We start from the raw sequence: 15,891 nt of genomic DNA, 5'->3' as shown, positions 1-15,891 counted from the left end.
ATGCAAGGGAAACTCACAAAAAACTAAACCCAGTGATGAAAGCTGAAGAACTATGTGGGAGGAGGCATTGACTTATGGCAATGAAAGAGAACAAGGTAGTGAACATAGTCATCATCTGCTGATGAGGGAAACAGAACTAAGGCTTTGTAAATATACAGGTGATGCATGAGAGGCTCAAACTGCGGATGATGGAAGTAAACTGCATAAGCAATATTGCAGGGGGCAGTTTCAATGTACTTGCCAGCAGTGACAAAAGGGACAGTTTGATCTTAGTTGTGGCACTGAGGTGGGTCATTGGGTTACGGCATCACAGCTCATAAACTTCCATTGAATTGCTGGGAACTTTGCCTTCCCAGGGATTGCTGGATTGGTCCACAATATTGCACGAATGCCATTGCTGGAGACAGCCCCCTCTAAAAGGGCAGATCAAGGAGAAAACACTAATTCTGGAGGCAAACTCAGTTTTGAAGGTAAAAACCAATACAGAAATGACTCACCAGCCTGGTAAAGAAGACAAAACACACACGGCAGATGCTCAGCTGTTGTAAATTGGAGCAGCTATGTTGAGTGCAGCTCAGGATCTGGCCTGCAGTTTGCAGAAAGCAGAATAACTAGCGATACTTGCAAGTCACCAGACCAGGTAACAAGTGAAACCTTCACATACTTATGATCAAAAAGATGAAGCTGAATTAGAACGTTACATCTGATGACCTCTCTCTATGCCTATTAATGTAAATGAGTTAGGAGATTGTCTTATTGGATCAGATTTAAACGGCAACACTGAAAATGGAAATCACTTTGGCCCTGGTCATTGTTGGTACCATGGTAAACATTAGATTTCTGACTTTGTATGTATGAGATGCACAGCCAGTTAGCTCCTTTCAATGAACAGCAGCTCCAAAGCCTTCTCAGTATCAACTTTCCAATGTGATCCCATGTCTCCTCTTTAATTTGGGTCTATATCCTTGCCGCTAGGTTGTCCCAGAGTCTTACATATATAGAAAGTGCATTCATCATTGTTCTGTATTAGTGAAGTTATTAGTAATGGCAGATAAAAGGTTCAGATGGCCTTTTCAACTATCACTGTAATGCGGGACTAGCAACACTAGAATCATGGCTTATGGTATTTGTTCTTCAGAAGGTGGCATGTATATTTTGCATCTAGAGCATTCAGCCTTGTCTGTGGACATGTGCTTATTTGCAGTGGATTAAAATGTCTGGTGTATCATTCATTCATTTATCTGTGAAAAAAATATATAGGTAGTTGTGTTGGGGGTGGGGGAACGTGGGAATCTAATATCAGTTCATATTGTAATTTCCTTCTCCATAGCTCTTGGAATATTACATCAGTCTTAACAAATCTGAAGTACACAAACATGACAAGCATGAACAACAAGGGCAGAAAACAAGGCTGGACGATCTGAGGATTAACGAATTGCTCCCTGGTGTCAAACTAAGAATTGACAGAAATAACCACTTTGGCTTCGGACAGGAAAAGTCAAAGGTCAGGATTAGTGCCAACGCTGCCAGATTCTTCAAATAAGTCAAGCAGGTGCTTAACAAAGCATGAGTATTTGTTGTGTTTAGGGATTTTCAGCAAAGCATGATGTGAAGCAATAAGTGGAAATGTGACCATAGATGTGAGGTCTCCATGGGAAAACAGAGGGAGGGCTCTCAATTAAGTTAACCAGCAAGGATTTCTCAGGGGGGTTTTTGCATAGGAAAATATATAGAACACCTGTTTTCTGGGTAAAGTTCTGCTCTTTGTTTATATTTTCTTCCCCTCCCCCACTTGGCTACATGATACAACTTCCATTTAGTTTCATAATCTCATTTGAAAATCCCAAACAAGGTCTTCATTTATTTGTTTTATATGGGAAAAGTGTTCCTCAACCCTTACCCAAGGCTTCATCAGTACAGCCTACTACAATCCCTGTGGCCAGAGTTGCCTGAAATATGGAATTTTTGTCCCTTGGGAAATTCTGAGTTTTTGACATTCAGTTTTGTTTGAAATCAGAGCAAAAGTCAAAATCTCAGTATTTCCTGTAAAATGAAATGTTCTGAAATTTTTAATTTGGATAAGGTTGAAATGTGTCATTTCTACTTTATTGCTTCTACATATATTATGGTACAATATATTAAATAAAAGTCAAAACAAGGTAAAATGGAAATGCTTCAACTTTATCAAAAAAAGAAGTTTCCCACTGAAAATGAAATTTCACATTTCCGCATTTTCTGACAGAAAAGTGATTCATTGGAAAATTTTTGATGAGTTCTACCAGTGACAGACCTTTACAGAGTTGGCCAGTCAGAACACTGATGGCTCCTGCCTGTTTAAAAAAAAAGTTTTAATTATCTATTGTTCTTTTCATGGCTGTTCTTATTTCGCACACAGACTGCTGGGTACTCAGTCAGAGCCTACTTGATTTATATAAAGGAGCAGTCACTCTCAGTAAGGTAAGCAGGATTGTGATATTAGGAGTTAAAATGTAACAATGCTGTTGAAATCCAGTGCGGTTATGAGATCTGAAAATATTTTGGAACTTTTCCTTATTCAATTTGTAGAAATGTTAGTTCAAATTTCACTATAAAAAAAATCTTCAACAGCTCCTAGGTTTTTCCCCAGGTCCATAAAAGTTTACTTAGGTTTGAGTATTCTGTGCTTTAGGGAGTAATTCTTTTCTTGTTTCCCCCCATGCAACCTCCATTGACATCAATGAGTATTAGACCAGTATAAAAGAGAGCATAGTTTTGCCTTGGCCTTCAATTTAAACATTAAGAGTTTAAATGGGATTTAAGTGGTGCAGACCTTGAAAAGTCAGGACAAAATGTCACAAGATTTGGAAGGCATGTGTTTGCTTTATGACTAAGATGCTCTTTTACATTCCATTGCACACATTCTCTAATTCCACAACACTACAGAAACGTGCATTTTGGAGAACTCATTTTCCATGTACCGTGCCACCGGCATGCTCCAAAGGAAGCACTGGGAAGCATTCAGGTTTTCAGGATTGGCACTGGGTATTTGAACAATGAAAAAAATCATGTCAAAGCCAACAAATCCAGGACAACTTCAAACAGTGTCATCTCTGATCTAGCTCTCTGTCAATTCCTGTCATTGGATATTAAATGGAATACATCATGTACTTGATACCCCAAGCATGTCAGATCTATTAAATTAAATATAATCCAGAGAGAGAAAATGCCCAGATATTGTGGCAAGCTTTGAAATTAGATGGTGTAGCTAAAAATCTCCATGTTTATTCTATCACATATTTTTTAAAGGAGAGATAAAAGCCAAATATCTCTCAGATTCCTGGGGATTGCTGAGCCAGTTGGAAAGTTCCTGAGTTATGTTCTTTGGTTTGGTGAATTAGTGGATGTAGATTAATGGGTCTGTAAAATATGCAAAGACTGACTTCCAGCTGAGACAAGTTTAGTACAGCCTCTACTGACTCAGCTAGAAGAAAGGTCCTAGTTCAGGTCTGTAAGGGTATGTCTACACAGCAATTAAACCCTGTGGCAAGCCCAGTCAGTAGAGTCCTGCGTGGATACAAATTTATATCTGCGGATGCAGATATTCACGGATATAAATCGTTATCAGCGGAACCGGAGGGCTATCCCGGGAACCACAGTGGCAAAAGGAACAGAATGTGGGGCTCTGCTCTCAGGAGCCAGTGTCCCACACCGGCAGCAACTCTGGCGCGTCTGTACCGCCCCCAGCTCTGCTCCTGTCCCATCCATGCTGCTTGAACACAGGAGCGTGACCAAGGACAGCTGCCAGTAAGCTTGGTGCTGGCAGCCTGAGCATCACAAGGCCAAGTCAGCTGACATGGGCCCACCACAAGTGTTTAACTGTTATGTAGACATACCCTGAGTTAAATCTTTCAATAGCCACTGTAAATAAAGTACAGCTAGGTAACCTGCCATCATATTGTTCTAAACGCTCATGGTGGAAGCTCTGTATTAAGAAGCTATCAGGAAATCAGATTTGCCCTGAGTAGTTCTTGTTTTAATCCCAATCCTTTGAGCACTTGTATTTTCAGGTGGACATCCAAATACATCTTTAGTATAGGGTGTGGTCTGAAAGGGTGAACTGTTTAAACAGCTAACCCCTTCCAATATGGCTGTTTTTATTATATCTTGGATCTGTAATTTCCTCTTCTACGTTGGCTCGTGAAAAAAAACATGTGAGCTCCTCTGGGTAAGATATTAACACATGGCATAGGACTTCCCCTATCATTTTATAATACAAACATAGTTTGCACTTCTATAGCCCTTTTCATTAGAGTAACTTAAAGCACTTTATAGATGTTAATACATTGAGCCTCACAATACCTGTCTGGAGCAGCTGTGTGTCATTATACCCAATGTACAGATGAAGAAAGAGAGGCAGAGAGATTAAGATAAAATATTTTAATGTGAATGAAGGGCAAAGGTGGGAATAATAGAAGGCTGGAGGGAGCCCTGACCCTCAGGGCCAGATTCTCTGAGCATGGAATCATAGCAGTTTACACTAGCTGAGACTCTGGCCCTTAATCTCTTTCCTTCCATTGGTCCCTCACCACAATGTGATATTTTTTCCCTTCTAATTTAGAGTTTTTAACTTATTAACCCTTTACTAACCTCTGGTTAAACATCTGGGTAGGAAGCCTGAACCCATGGCTTACTGTAATGCTCTGGTACTAGAAACACATCTGCTTTCATGGTTTGAGTCCCATCTACAAAATGGGATTTTCCCCTGCATGAGGACTGAGAAAACACTGCAGGATTTGGCCCTTTGAACTAATCGTCTACCAAAAAAACACCCAACCCCCACCCCACCCAAAAAAAAAAAGAGAAAGAGAGAGAGAGAGAAGGAGCACCAAAAATATTCTGGCTGTTTTCTAGGGTTATTGCTGTAATACTCAAATGCAAACAGGTAAACTGAACTGCTTGACCCCTTAAATCAGGGTGGAGAATTTTTTTATAACAGAACATACTTCCACAATATTTTTGTAACTGCATGACAGGGGAGAGGAAGGAGACAGTGGACAGGTGCGAGAGAGACAGAAACACCTCCTAACTTTTAATAAGCCTCACAAGCCATGTAATACACCTTATACAATGGTTACACCTTGGACTCCCGTTGGGCATGCCTCACCACTGATATTGTGAGAATGACACCTCTTATCCCTTTATTAACCTCTCCCAGTTTATGATCTGTTAGTCATAGGTACACATCTGCTTCACAGGCCATAACAATACCACCTGCCTAAACATCTCAGAAACAAAGGCATCTGAGTACATAAGCAGGACACATGCTGCACTGTGATAGGGAGTACATTCTGGCCACACAACCATCATTACAATAATAGTTTCAGCAGCTCATAATGCACACGCTTGTGGCCTGCTGGCATGGAACTTGATGTGAATAGTGAGAAACGCTCAGGTTCAAACAGTTGCAAATTATTTAGCAGGAATAGGGGGTGTGAATTTGTTATGTGATCCAGTAAGGAAAGACCTCGGGATAAATATGTGCAAGCAGCAGAGTTAGGCACAAAGTTGCTTGTGAACTTTAAGCCTGAATTTCTGGACTTCTGCCCAACATTGCAATACTGTTAGAGATTTTTTTAAAGACGCACTAGTAAATATAAACTTCTTAGCTAAAGCCCAAATTAGTTCCTTTATTTAAAAATCAATGAAATTAAGTTTGGGGTCCAAAACACTCAGAATGGACACATGTTTTGATGTCTGCCAGTCCTTTAAAGGAATGTTTAAATTGTTATTGCCAAGAAAAGACCCATTCTCCTGACTTGCAATTTCACTTATAAAATAGGGCTGTCAAGCAATTAAAAAATTAATCTCAATGGTGCGATTAAAAAAATTAATCGTGATTAATCATGTGATTTTTAAGGTCTGGCTTGACAAAGCTCTGGCTGGGATGATTTAGTTGGGAATTGGTCCTGCTTTGAGCAGGGGGTTGGACTAGATGACCTCCGGAGGTCCCTTCCAATCCTAATATTCTATGATTCTATGATTACTCGTGCTGTTAAACAATAATAGAATACCATTTATCCATTTATTTTAATATTTTGGATGTTTTCTACATATTCAAATATATTGATTTCAATTACAGCACAGAATGCAAAGTGTATAGCGCTCACTTTATTTTTATTTTTGATTAAAAATATTTGCACTGTAAAAAACAAAAGAAATAGTATTTTTGAATTCACGTAATACAAGTTCTGTAGTGCAATCTCTTTATAATGAAAGTTGAACTTACAAATGTACAATTATGTACAAAAATAACTGGATTCAAAAATAATACAATGTAAAACTTTAGAGCCTACACATCTACTCAGTCTGACTTCTTGTTCAGCCAATCGCTCAGACAAACTAATCTGGTTACAATTTGCAGGAGATAATGCTGCCCGCTTCTTGTTTACAGTATCACCTGAAAATGAGAACAGGCGTTCGCATGGCACTGTTGCAGCCAGCGTAGCAAGATATTTACGTGCCAGATGCATTAAAGATTCATATGTCCCTTCATGCTTCGACCACCATTCCAGAGGACATGCAACCATGCTGATGATGGGTTCTGCTCGATAATGATCCAAAGCAGAGCGGACCGATGCATGTTCATTTTCATCCTCTGAATCAGATGCCACCAGTAGAAGGATGATTTTCTTTTTTGATGGTTCAGGTTCTGTAGTTTCCGCATGGGAGTGTTGCTCTTTTAAGACTTCTAAAAGCAGGCTCCACACCTCGTCCCTCTCAGATTTGGATGGTACTTCAGATTCTTAAGTTGTGGGTCGAGTGCTAAAGCTATTTTTAGAAATCTCACATTGGTATCTTCTTTGTGTTTTGTCAAATCTGCTGTGAAAGTGTTATTAAAAAGAACATGTGCTGGGTCATCATCTGAAACTTCTATAACATGAAATATGCCAGTAAAACTGAACAGGAGACATACAGATTTCTCCCAAAGAGTTCAGTCACAAATTTAATTTTTTTTAAATGAGCATCATCTGCATGGAAGCATGTCCTCTGGAATGGTGGCTGAAGCATGAAGGAACATACGAATATTTAGAATATCTGGCACCTAAATACCTTGCAACACTGACTACAAAAATGCCATGTGAATGCCTGTTCTCACTTTCAGATGACATTGTAAATAAGAAGCAGGCTGCAGTATCTCTCCTAAATATAAAGAAAGTTGTTTGTCTTAGTGATTGGCTGAACAAGAAGTAGGACTGAGTGGACGTGGATGCTCTAAAGTTTTACATTGTTTTGTTTTTGAGTGCAGTTATGTAGCCAAAAAAAAATCTTCATTTGTAAGTTACACTTCCACGATAAAGAGATTGCACTACAGTACTTATATGAGGTGAATTGAAAAACATTATTTCTTTTGTTTATCATTTTTACCATGCAAATATTTGTAATAAAAATAATAATATAAAGTGAGCACTGTATACTTTGTATTCTGTGTTGTAATAGAAATCAGTATATTTGAAAATGTAGAAAAAATCCAAAAATATTTAATAAATTAATTTTGATATTCTATTGTTTCATAGTGCGATTAATCGTGATTAGTGCTTTTAATCATGATTTTTTTTTAGTTAAGCATGTGAGTTAACTGTGATTAATTGACAGCGCTATTATAAACCACTAGCATTCCAAAAGTCATATTGTGGTGGGGTGGTCACCCGCTCCGGCCCTGAAAGGGTTACAGCCAGCCCTGGGAGAGGGCTGGGGCTGAAGGAAAAGGAAAGGCTGATTGTGGAAGCAGCCTCAGCTGGGGCCGCTCCCCAATCAGGCCGCAGCTGGCCCTATAAAAGGGCTGCTAGCCAGAGCTCAAGAGTCTCTCTCTAGTTATTGAGAGAGATGGGCCTGCCTGCTAGGAGCTGAACAGAGTACCTAGAGGGGAGCAGGGCTGGGGGAAGGCCAGAGGAGCTGGGAAGCTCCAGCCTGGAAAACTCCCAGGCTTCAGGCATTGCTAAAGGCCCAGAAAAGGTACTGGGGTTGCAGAGGGGCAGCCCAAGGGTAGGCAGAGGCAGCAGGTCCAAACCCTCCTTACCAATGATGAGTGGCAATTATACTGCAGTCCACCCCAGTGAGCAGGGGCTAGATGGTGACTGGCAGTAGCCCAAGACTGAGGCAATGTGGGGATAGGGGTTGGGGGTTCCTCGGGAGGTGAGACGGTGGGGTACTGCAGGGGGCAGAACCCCAAGAGAAGGAGCATCGGGATCCAGGAAGGACACAGGGGACCAGCGTCAAGGTGAGACACTGGCCTGCAGAGGGTGCTCCGGAGGCTGGCAAGCTAATTCCCTGGATGACCAGCAGGAGGCGGGGCTGGGTGAGTCGCGCCGTTACACATATATACCTCACGGTAGAGGTGCTGAAGGAATATCCTTGCTCAGAATCCAGTTCCTGAAAATAACTGTTTAGCAGTCAGGCATAGGAAAGAACCTGTCTGTTTCCCTTGAAGTCTTGCAGGCTTATATATTTCTAGGATATGTGTCCTTCTGAATCAGCATTACAGTTCTCTGAGCACATGCTCAATTCTGTTAAAGGTATGTAAGGAAAATTATGGACATGGGTGAGGGTTTGCAACATGTTTCCTCCTAGCCAAAGGGATGGATGAAGGGCTAAATTGTGCCCTGAAATGTGGGAGGAGCAGTGCTGTACTGCTCAAGGGGATGCTCCTGTAGGAACTGTGTTTCACAGAGGGACAAGCCATCCTTGAGCTTCACAGAGCATCCAGGGACACCCATCCTTGAAGATGGAGCAGCATGCCCTCCTAACCAGATAGGTTGGCTCTTTGGGGTGGTGTGCAGGGAGAAGGTGGAACTATGGTCTCCCCTCCTTTCTACACTCTTTGTGTAGGAAAGATAGGAAGTCTGGCAAGAGACTACCCTGGCTTAGCCAGGAGATCTTCAGTGATCTGAAACTCAAAAAAGAATCCTAGAAAAAGTAGAAACTAGGTCAAATTACAAAAGATGAATATAAACAATACAAGCATGTAGGGACAAAATTAGAAAGGCCAAGGCACGAAATGAGATTAAACTAGCTAAAGACATAAAGGGTAACAAGAAAACATTCTAAAAGTTCATTAGAAGCAAGAGACAGACCAAGGAGAGGGTAGGCTAGCTACTCAATTGGGGAGATAAGTCAGTCGTTTGAGCATTGGCCTGCTAAACCCAGAGTTGTGAGTTCAATCCTTGAGGGGACCATTTGGGGATTTAGTTGGGCATTGGTCCTGCTTTGAGCAGGGAATTGGACTAGATGACTTCCTGAGGTCCCTTCCAACCCTTATATTCTATGGAAATGGCAGAAGAGCTAACTGACTTTTCTTTGTTTTAGTTTTCACCAAAAAGTTTAGTAGAGATTGGACGTATAACATAGTGAAAGCCAATGAAAATGAGGTAGGATCTGAAGCTGAAATAAGTTTAAAAATTACTTAGACAAATCAGATGTCTTCAAGTCACCAGGGCCTGATGAAATACATCCTAGAATATGCAAGGAGCTGACTGAGGACATATCTGAATCATTAATGATTATCTTCAAAAACTTATGGAAGACAGGAAGAGGGCAAATATAGTGCCAATCTATAAAAAGGAGAATAAGGAAAACCTGTGGAATTGCAGACCAGTCAAATTATGTTCAGTACCAAGAAAGACAATGGAACAAATAATCAAACAATCAATTTGCAAACACCTAGAACAGTGGCTCTCAAACTTTCCAGACTGCTGTACCTTTCCCTTTCAGGAATCTGATTTGTCTTCTGTACCCTCAAGTTTCACCTCACTTAAACTACTTGTTTACAATATCAGACATAAATGCAAAAGTGTCACAGCACACTATTACTGAACAATTGCTTACTTTTTCATGTTTACCATATAATTATAACATAAATTAATTGGAATATAAATATTGTGCTTACATTTCAGTGCATAGTATTTAGAGCAGCATAAATCATTGTCTGTATGACATCTTAGTTTGTACTGACTTCACTAGTGCTTTTCATGTACCTGTTGTAAAACTAGGCAAATATCTAGATGAGTTGATGTCCCTACCCCAAGGGATACACGTACCCCTGTATAAGAGCCACTAACCTAGAAGGCAATAAGGTGATAAGTAACATTCAGCATGGATTTGTCAAGAACAAATCATGTCAAACCAACCTGATAGCTTTTTTGGGCAGCTTAAAAGCTTTGTGGATGGGGGAAAGTGGTAGGTGTGGTATATCTTGACTTTAGTAAGGCTTTTGATACTGTCTCACATGACTTTCTCATAAACAAACTAGAGAAATACAACCTAGATGGAGCTACTATAAGGTGGGTGCAAAACTGTTTGGAAAACCACTCCCATAAAGTAAATATCAGTAGTTCACAGTCAAGTTGGAAGTGCATATTGAGTGGGATCCCATAGGGATTGATTCAGGGTTCAATACCTGTTCAATACATGCAGCAATGATTTCGATAATGGTATAAAGAGTACACGTATAAAGTTTTCCGGTGATACCAAACTGGGAGGGGTTGCAAGTAGTTTGGAGGATAGAATTAGAATTCAAAATATTGTAGACAAACTGGAGAAATGGTAAATAAGATGGAATTCAATAAGGACAAATGCAAAGTACTCCACTAAGGAAAGAACAATCAATTGCAAACTTACAAAAAGGGAAATGACTGCCTAGGAAGAAGTACTGCAGAAAGGTATCTGGGGGTTATAGAGGATCACAAGCTAAATATGAGTGAATAGTGTAACACTGTTGCAAAAAAGCAAACATGATTCTGGGATGTATTAGAAGGAGTGTTGTAAGAAATACTTCTTCCACTCCACTCTGTGCTGATAAGGCCTCAGCTGGAGTATTGTGTCCATTTCTGGGCGCCACATTTCAGGAAAGATGTGGATAAACTGAAGAAAGTCCAGAGAAGAGCAACAAAAATTATTTAAGGTCTGGAAAACATCACCTATGAGGAAGAGTGAACAAATTGGATTTGTTTAGTCTGGAGAAGAGAAGACTGAGAGGGGACATAACAGTTTTCAAGTACATAAAAGGTTGTTATAAGGAGGAGGGTGAAAAAATTGTTCTTGTTAACCTCTGATGATAGGACAAGAAGCAATGGACATAAATTGCAGCAAGGGAGATTTGGGCTGGACAACTGTCAGGATAATTAGGCACTGGAGCAAATTGCCCAGGGAGGTTGTGGAATCTCTGTCATTGGAGGTTTTAAAAAAAGATTAGACAAACAGCTTTCAGGAATGGTCTGTTTATTACTTAGTTCTGCCTTGAGTGCAGGGGACTGGACTAGATGACCTCTCAAGGTCCCTTCCATTTCCACACTTCTTTGAAGACAGGGAGGGAGGGATAGCTCAGTGGTTTGAGTATTGGCCTGCTAAACCCAGGAGGAGCTCAATCTTTGAGGGCACCATTTAGGGATTTGGGGATTTAGTTGGGGATTGGTCCTGCTTTGAGCAGGGGGTTGGCCTAGATGACCTCCTGAGATCCCTTCCACCCCTGATATTGTATGGGCACTTCCTAGCTGAGGCCAAGGATTGTGATTTCCTGGTCCTTATGTGGCACATAGATAAAGAATCCTGCTTCATCCTTCCCAACGGCCAGTCATAATCTGCCACAAATTTTGCACTCTCAGCTCTTCCTTTCTCCCCACTCCATTGCTCCAGACAAGACTCTACCACTCCCTTATACCTTTCTGCTTTCCATCCCCCCTCCTCTGCCATGAAGCATTCTTTATCAACTCTAACATTCCCTAAGACCCACAAAGCTGGTGTCTGTAGCTTGTAAAACTGTTTGATGAAATAGGATCTATGACTTAGTTAGAAGGGGACATTTAGCTTTAAAATCACAAATACATGATATATCACATTTCCCCTTCCCACCAAGGTCTTCCCATAGCACAGCGGGAACCCATTCACCTCAGAGAAGGCATGCTGCTGTCTTTTAATTGTTCCTTTGTTGAGTGGTAGCTGGTCTGGTGGGTTTGCAAGTGGATTTCACTTGTTGCAGCAGAAATCAGTGACAGAGTCAGGGTATTTCTTAGAACAGCAATTCTCAAACTGTGGGTTGGGACCCTGTAGCAGTGTCTGGCAGAGGTCCGTCCCTCGGTGGGGCTGTGGGGTATCCCACCGCCTCTTCTAGCTCGCTGTCAGTCGGGGCTTGGCGCTAGTGGGGGACCGCAAACACACGGTTAGGGGCTCAGGCCCTTTAATCTGGGGCTGAGCCAAGAGTTCTAGAGCAGCTCAGGCCCTAAGTCAGGGCGGGGCCGCACCCAAACAGTCAAGGACTCAGGCCCTCAGGCAGGGGCTGAGTCAGCAGTAAGTTAGCAGCCCAGGCCCTAGGTCAGGGCGGGGCAGCAAGCAAATAGTCAGAAACTCAGGCCCTCAGGCAGGGGCTGAGTCAGCAGTTCAATATCAGGAGGTCCTAGCCTCTCCAGGCCAGGGAAAAGGGGGAGTCTGCCACACAAGGAGTGGGTGGCAGGGGGGACGCAGGCCCTCCCACTCCACTGCATCCCAGCCTGGGGCCCCAGCAGCGGCAGAAACTCACTGCTGTCAGTGGGGATCCTGGCCGCAACACACTGACATAGGCTCTGGCAGTGCTGCAGCCCGACTGGGGTCGGCTGCCCCCGGGCTACTTCCACACTCCCCCTCGTAGGGTACCTGAGTCGTCGTAGTGTCGCCGGCCGTCTCAAACACCATCGGTTCCTCTGGGTAAGTAGCAGATGGTAGGCTCGGCTCCTCCTCGGGGTAGCTGGAGCGGGGTAGTCTCGGCCAGTCCTCCCCATGGTAACGAGCGCGGGGTAGGCTCAGCCAGTCCTCCCCGGGGTAACGAGCGCGGGGTAGGCCCGGCTGGCCCGGTGCGACCTCAGGCTGGCTGCGGCCTTCTGCTGTCTCCCCAGAGGGAGCTCAGTCGCAGACGTCTGGCCTCTCCAGCGGCTGGCTCCCAACTGAGCTCTGCCGGTGAGCTTTTATACTTCCGTGTCTGCGCCGTGACCTCTGAGAGGCGGGCACAGGACCCAGTGACTCCGCCCACATTGGTGTTAGGGGAGGTCCGTCCCTCGGCGGGGCTGTGGGGTATCCCACCGCCTTGCTACAGACCCCAGATGCGTAGAGACTGTCCAGTTTGGCTAATGTACATGGCAGAGGCACTCTCACAGATCTTGGGAGACAGACCTGTCCTCACTTACAGACAGCCCCCCAACCTGAAGCAAATACTCACCAGTAACCACACACCACAGAACAAAAACACTAACCCAGGAACCTATCCTTGCAACAAAGCCCGATGCCAACTCTGTCCACATATCTATTCAAGTGACACCATCATAGGACCTAATCACATCAGCCACACCATCAGGGGCTCATTCACCTGCACATCTACCAATGTAATATATGCCATCATGTGCCAGCAATGCCCCTCTGCCATGTACATTGGCCAAACCGGACAGTCTCTACGCAAAAGAATAAATGGACACAAATCTGCTATCAGGAGTCATAACATTCAAAAACCCATAGGAGAACACTTCAACCTCTCTGGCCATTCAGTAACAGATTTAAAGGTGGCAATTTTGCAACAGAAAGTCTTCAAAAACAGACTCCAAGGAGAAGCTGCTGAACTTGAATTGATATGCAAACTAGATACTATCAATTTAGGCTTAAATAGAGACTGGGAATGGCTGAGCCATTACACACATTGAATCTATTTCCCCCATTTTATGTATCTTGTCAAACTGTCTTAAATAGGCTATCTTGATTATCACTACAAAAGCTTTTTTTTCTCCTGCTGACAACAGTTCATCTTAATTAATTAGCCTCTTAGAGTTGGTTGGGCAACTCCCACCTTTTCATGTTCTCTGTATGTATATATATATCTCCTCACTATATGTTCCATTCTATGCGTCCGATGAAGTGGGCTCAAATAAATTTGTTAGTCTCTAAGATGCCACAAGTACTCCTGTTATGTTGACCTAGTATGGCCATTCTTATGTTCTTATGAGTTTATTAACTTTGAGTGTATATGTACCACTACTCTCCAATGGGGTAAAAAGAGAATTGCTTAATTGTGAGTGTGTGCGTGTGTGTGTGTGTGTGTGTGTGTGCTGTGCATGTCAAAGTAATCTGTTACTGGTGTTTACGCTGGAGCTCAGGCAGCCAGGTAGCAGTCTGTGCTTCTGGAGCTATGCAACTGATTTATACTCCTCTGTCACTATGAAAGTCTGAATTGAACCTGAATAACCATGGATTTGTTGCAATCTTTATGGCTGATCCATATGCACATACAGAGTGGTGTCATTTATACAGAATATGGATGGGGGGAGGCGTTAAAAAGCAGAATTGAAGTAAATTGGGCAAAAAAACAAAAGGCGAATTAGCACTTCAAGTTTGTGATATTTATTTTTTCTGACATTTTGGCGTTAAATTTTAAACAAACTCAGGTTATTATTTTGTTTAAAAACATGTTTACATTTATAGATTTTGTTTTCCTAAGATGATATAGAAAATTGACCCCTTATTAAACTCTCACCTCCAGGGGATGAAGCCTCAAAGAGTTGAGTGGTTTTCTGCATCTGGAAATGATACTCGTGACTTTAAAAATGGAGACATTTTGTTGCATGCTTTTAAAAAATAACAAAACATACCTTTGAGTTTTTAATAATATTTAATCTAATACTGGAAATCGTTTAATATTGAATTTGAAATGCCTTCTAGAGGCCCAGGAAACCTGTAGGGGAATAGTACACCGTATCCTGGCTGGGAACTGCTGGACTTTCATTTTAAAAAAGCATGGGGAGGAATAAACAGTGAAGTAGGAGGAGAAGAGATGGCCTACATTGTTGACTTTAAAAACACTGGTTTTTTTACAAATTTCTTCACAACTAGTTTTTACCCATATTTTTTATCAGGACCACTTTCAAAATTTCTCATTTAATCAAAACCCAGTTTTTGATAAACAAAAAAATTTGAAATTGTGTCATAAAATGGATCCCATCTTCAATCCTGTGAAATGGAAACAACTTTAGAATGTTTTTCAGTTTGTTTAAATTAATTTTTGACCAGCTCTCAGGAAGAGATGCTAGCGGTTTGGTTGAGGCATACGATAGGTCGGGGATCTGCAGATCAGGTTAGGTTAGCACTGCAGGGATGAAGCTAGCTGAACTTGAACAAGTGTTTAGGTCAGTTCAAATTTTGGATAACAGCTTACATTCAGTGGTTGCTCTGTCTGAACCACTTTACTTGTCGCTAGCTCTGTTACTTGTAACGAGCAAATGAGTACATTAACTTTGATGCATGGTGGTAGAGTAAATGTGTGATCACTCTAGTTGATAAATGGAGTTTTGAAATTTAACTGAAAAGTAATAAGAGCTGGATGTTTCAGAATTCAAGTAAATAATTTATCTGGAAAGTATAACCATCTGTTAGGCCTAGATCTGTTAGTATTTTCTCAGCCACTAGAGAAGATGACCAAACTGCCAAAACCAAGTAAGGAGCATACCTCCTGATGAAAATGAGTGAGAAGATGAACGGTTATACAAAGGGAAAGTTAAGATAATTCAGAGATTAATTACTTAGTATAAATGAACCACAGATTTACACCATAGGTCAAAAGTACATTCTTAAATTATTTTACATCCACTGCCATTTCTCGATGGTGAGCAACCTAATCCACAACTTTTTCTCATAGTCAGCCATGAAAAAACTTAAGGCCAATATTTAAACCAGGGATTCCTAAAGTGAGGCACTTACATCCATATATAGGCACCCTGGTAAAAATGGCCTGACTTCCAGAAGTGCTGAGTGACTTCAGAAAATTAGGTCCATTATTTAGTATCTAGGTGTCAGACTTTGTTTTGTAAATTTTATCCTGAACTCATGAGAGGCAAACCTTGCTGTAAT

General features: G+C 41.8%; 1 long non-coding RNA gene across 3 annotated transcripts in view; it reads left to right on the top strand.

The window, feature by feature from the left end:
- The first annotated feature begins 356 nt into the window (after window positions 1–356).
- Window positions 357–15,891, top strand: part of LOC120397051 — a 64,118-nt gene continuing 48,583 nt past the window's right edge. For 2 of the 3 annotated variants that reach the window (XR_005593642.1, XR_005593641.1), the window contains exons 1-3: window positions 369–640; window positions 1,331–1,504; window positions 2,396–2,457. This is a non-coding gene — a long non-coding RNA (uncharacterized LOC120397051). Of the gene's footprint in view, window positions 641–1,330; window positions 1,505–2,395; window positions 2,458–15,891 lie in introns of all 3 variants that reach the window. The other variant, XR_005593643.1, reaches the window with a different exon arrangement.

This window comes from Mauremys reevesii, linkage group 1 (genome assembly GCF_016161935.1).
Source record: "Mauremys reevesii isolate NIE-2019 linkage group 1, ASM1616193v1, whole genome shotgun sequence".
Classification (NCBI taxonomy): domain Eukaryota; kingdom Metazoa; phylum Chordata; order Testudines; family Geoemydidae; genus Mauremys; species Mauremys reevesii.
Note: the sequence above shows the minus strand (reverse complement) of the source record. Positions and strands in the feature narration are given on the sequence as shown.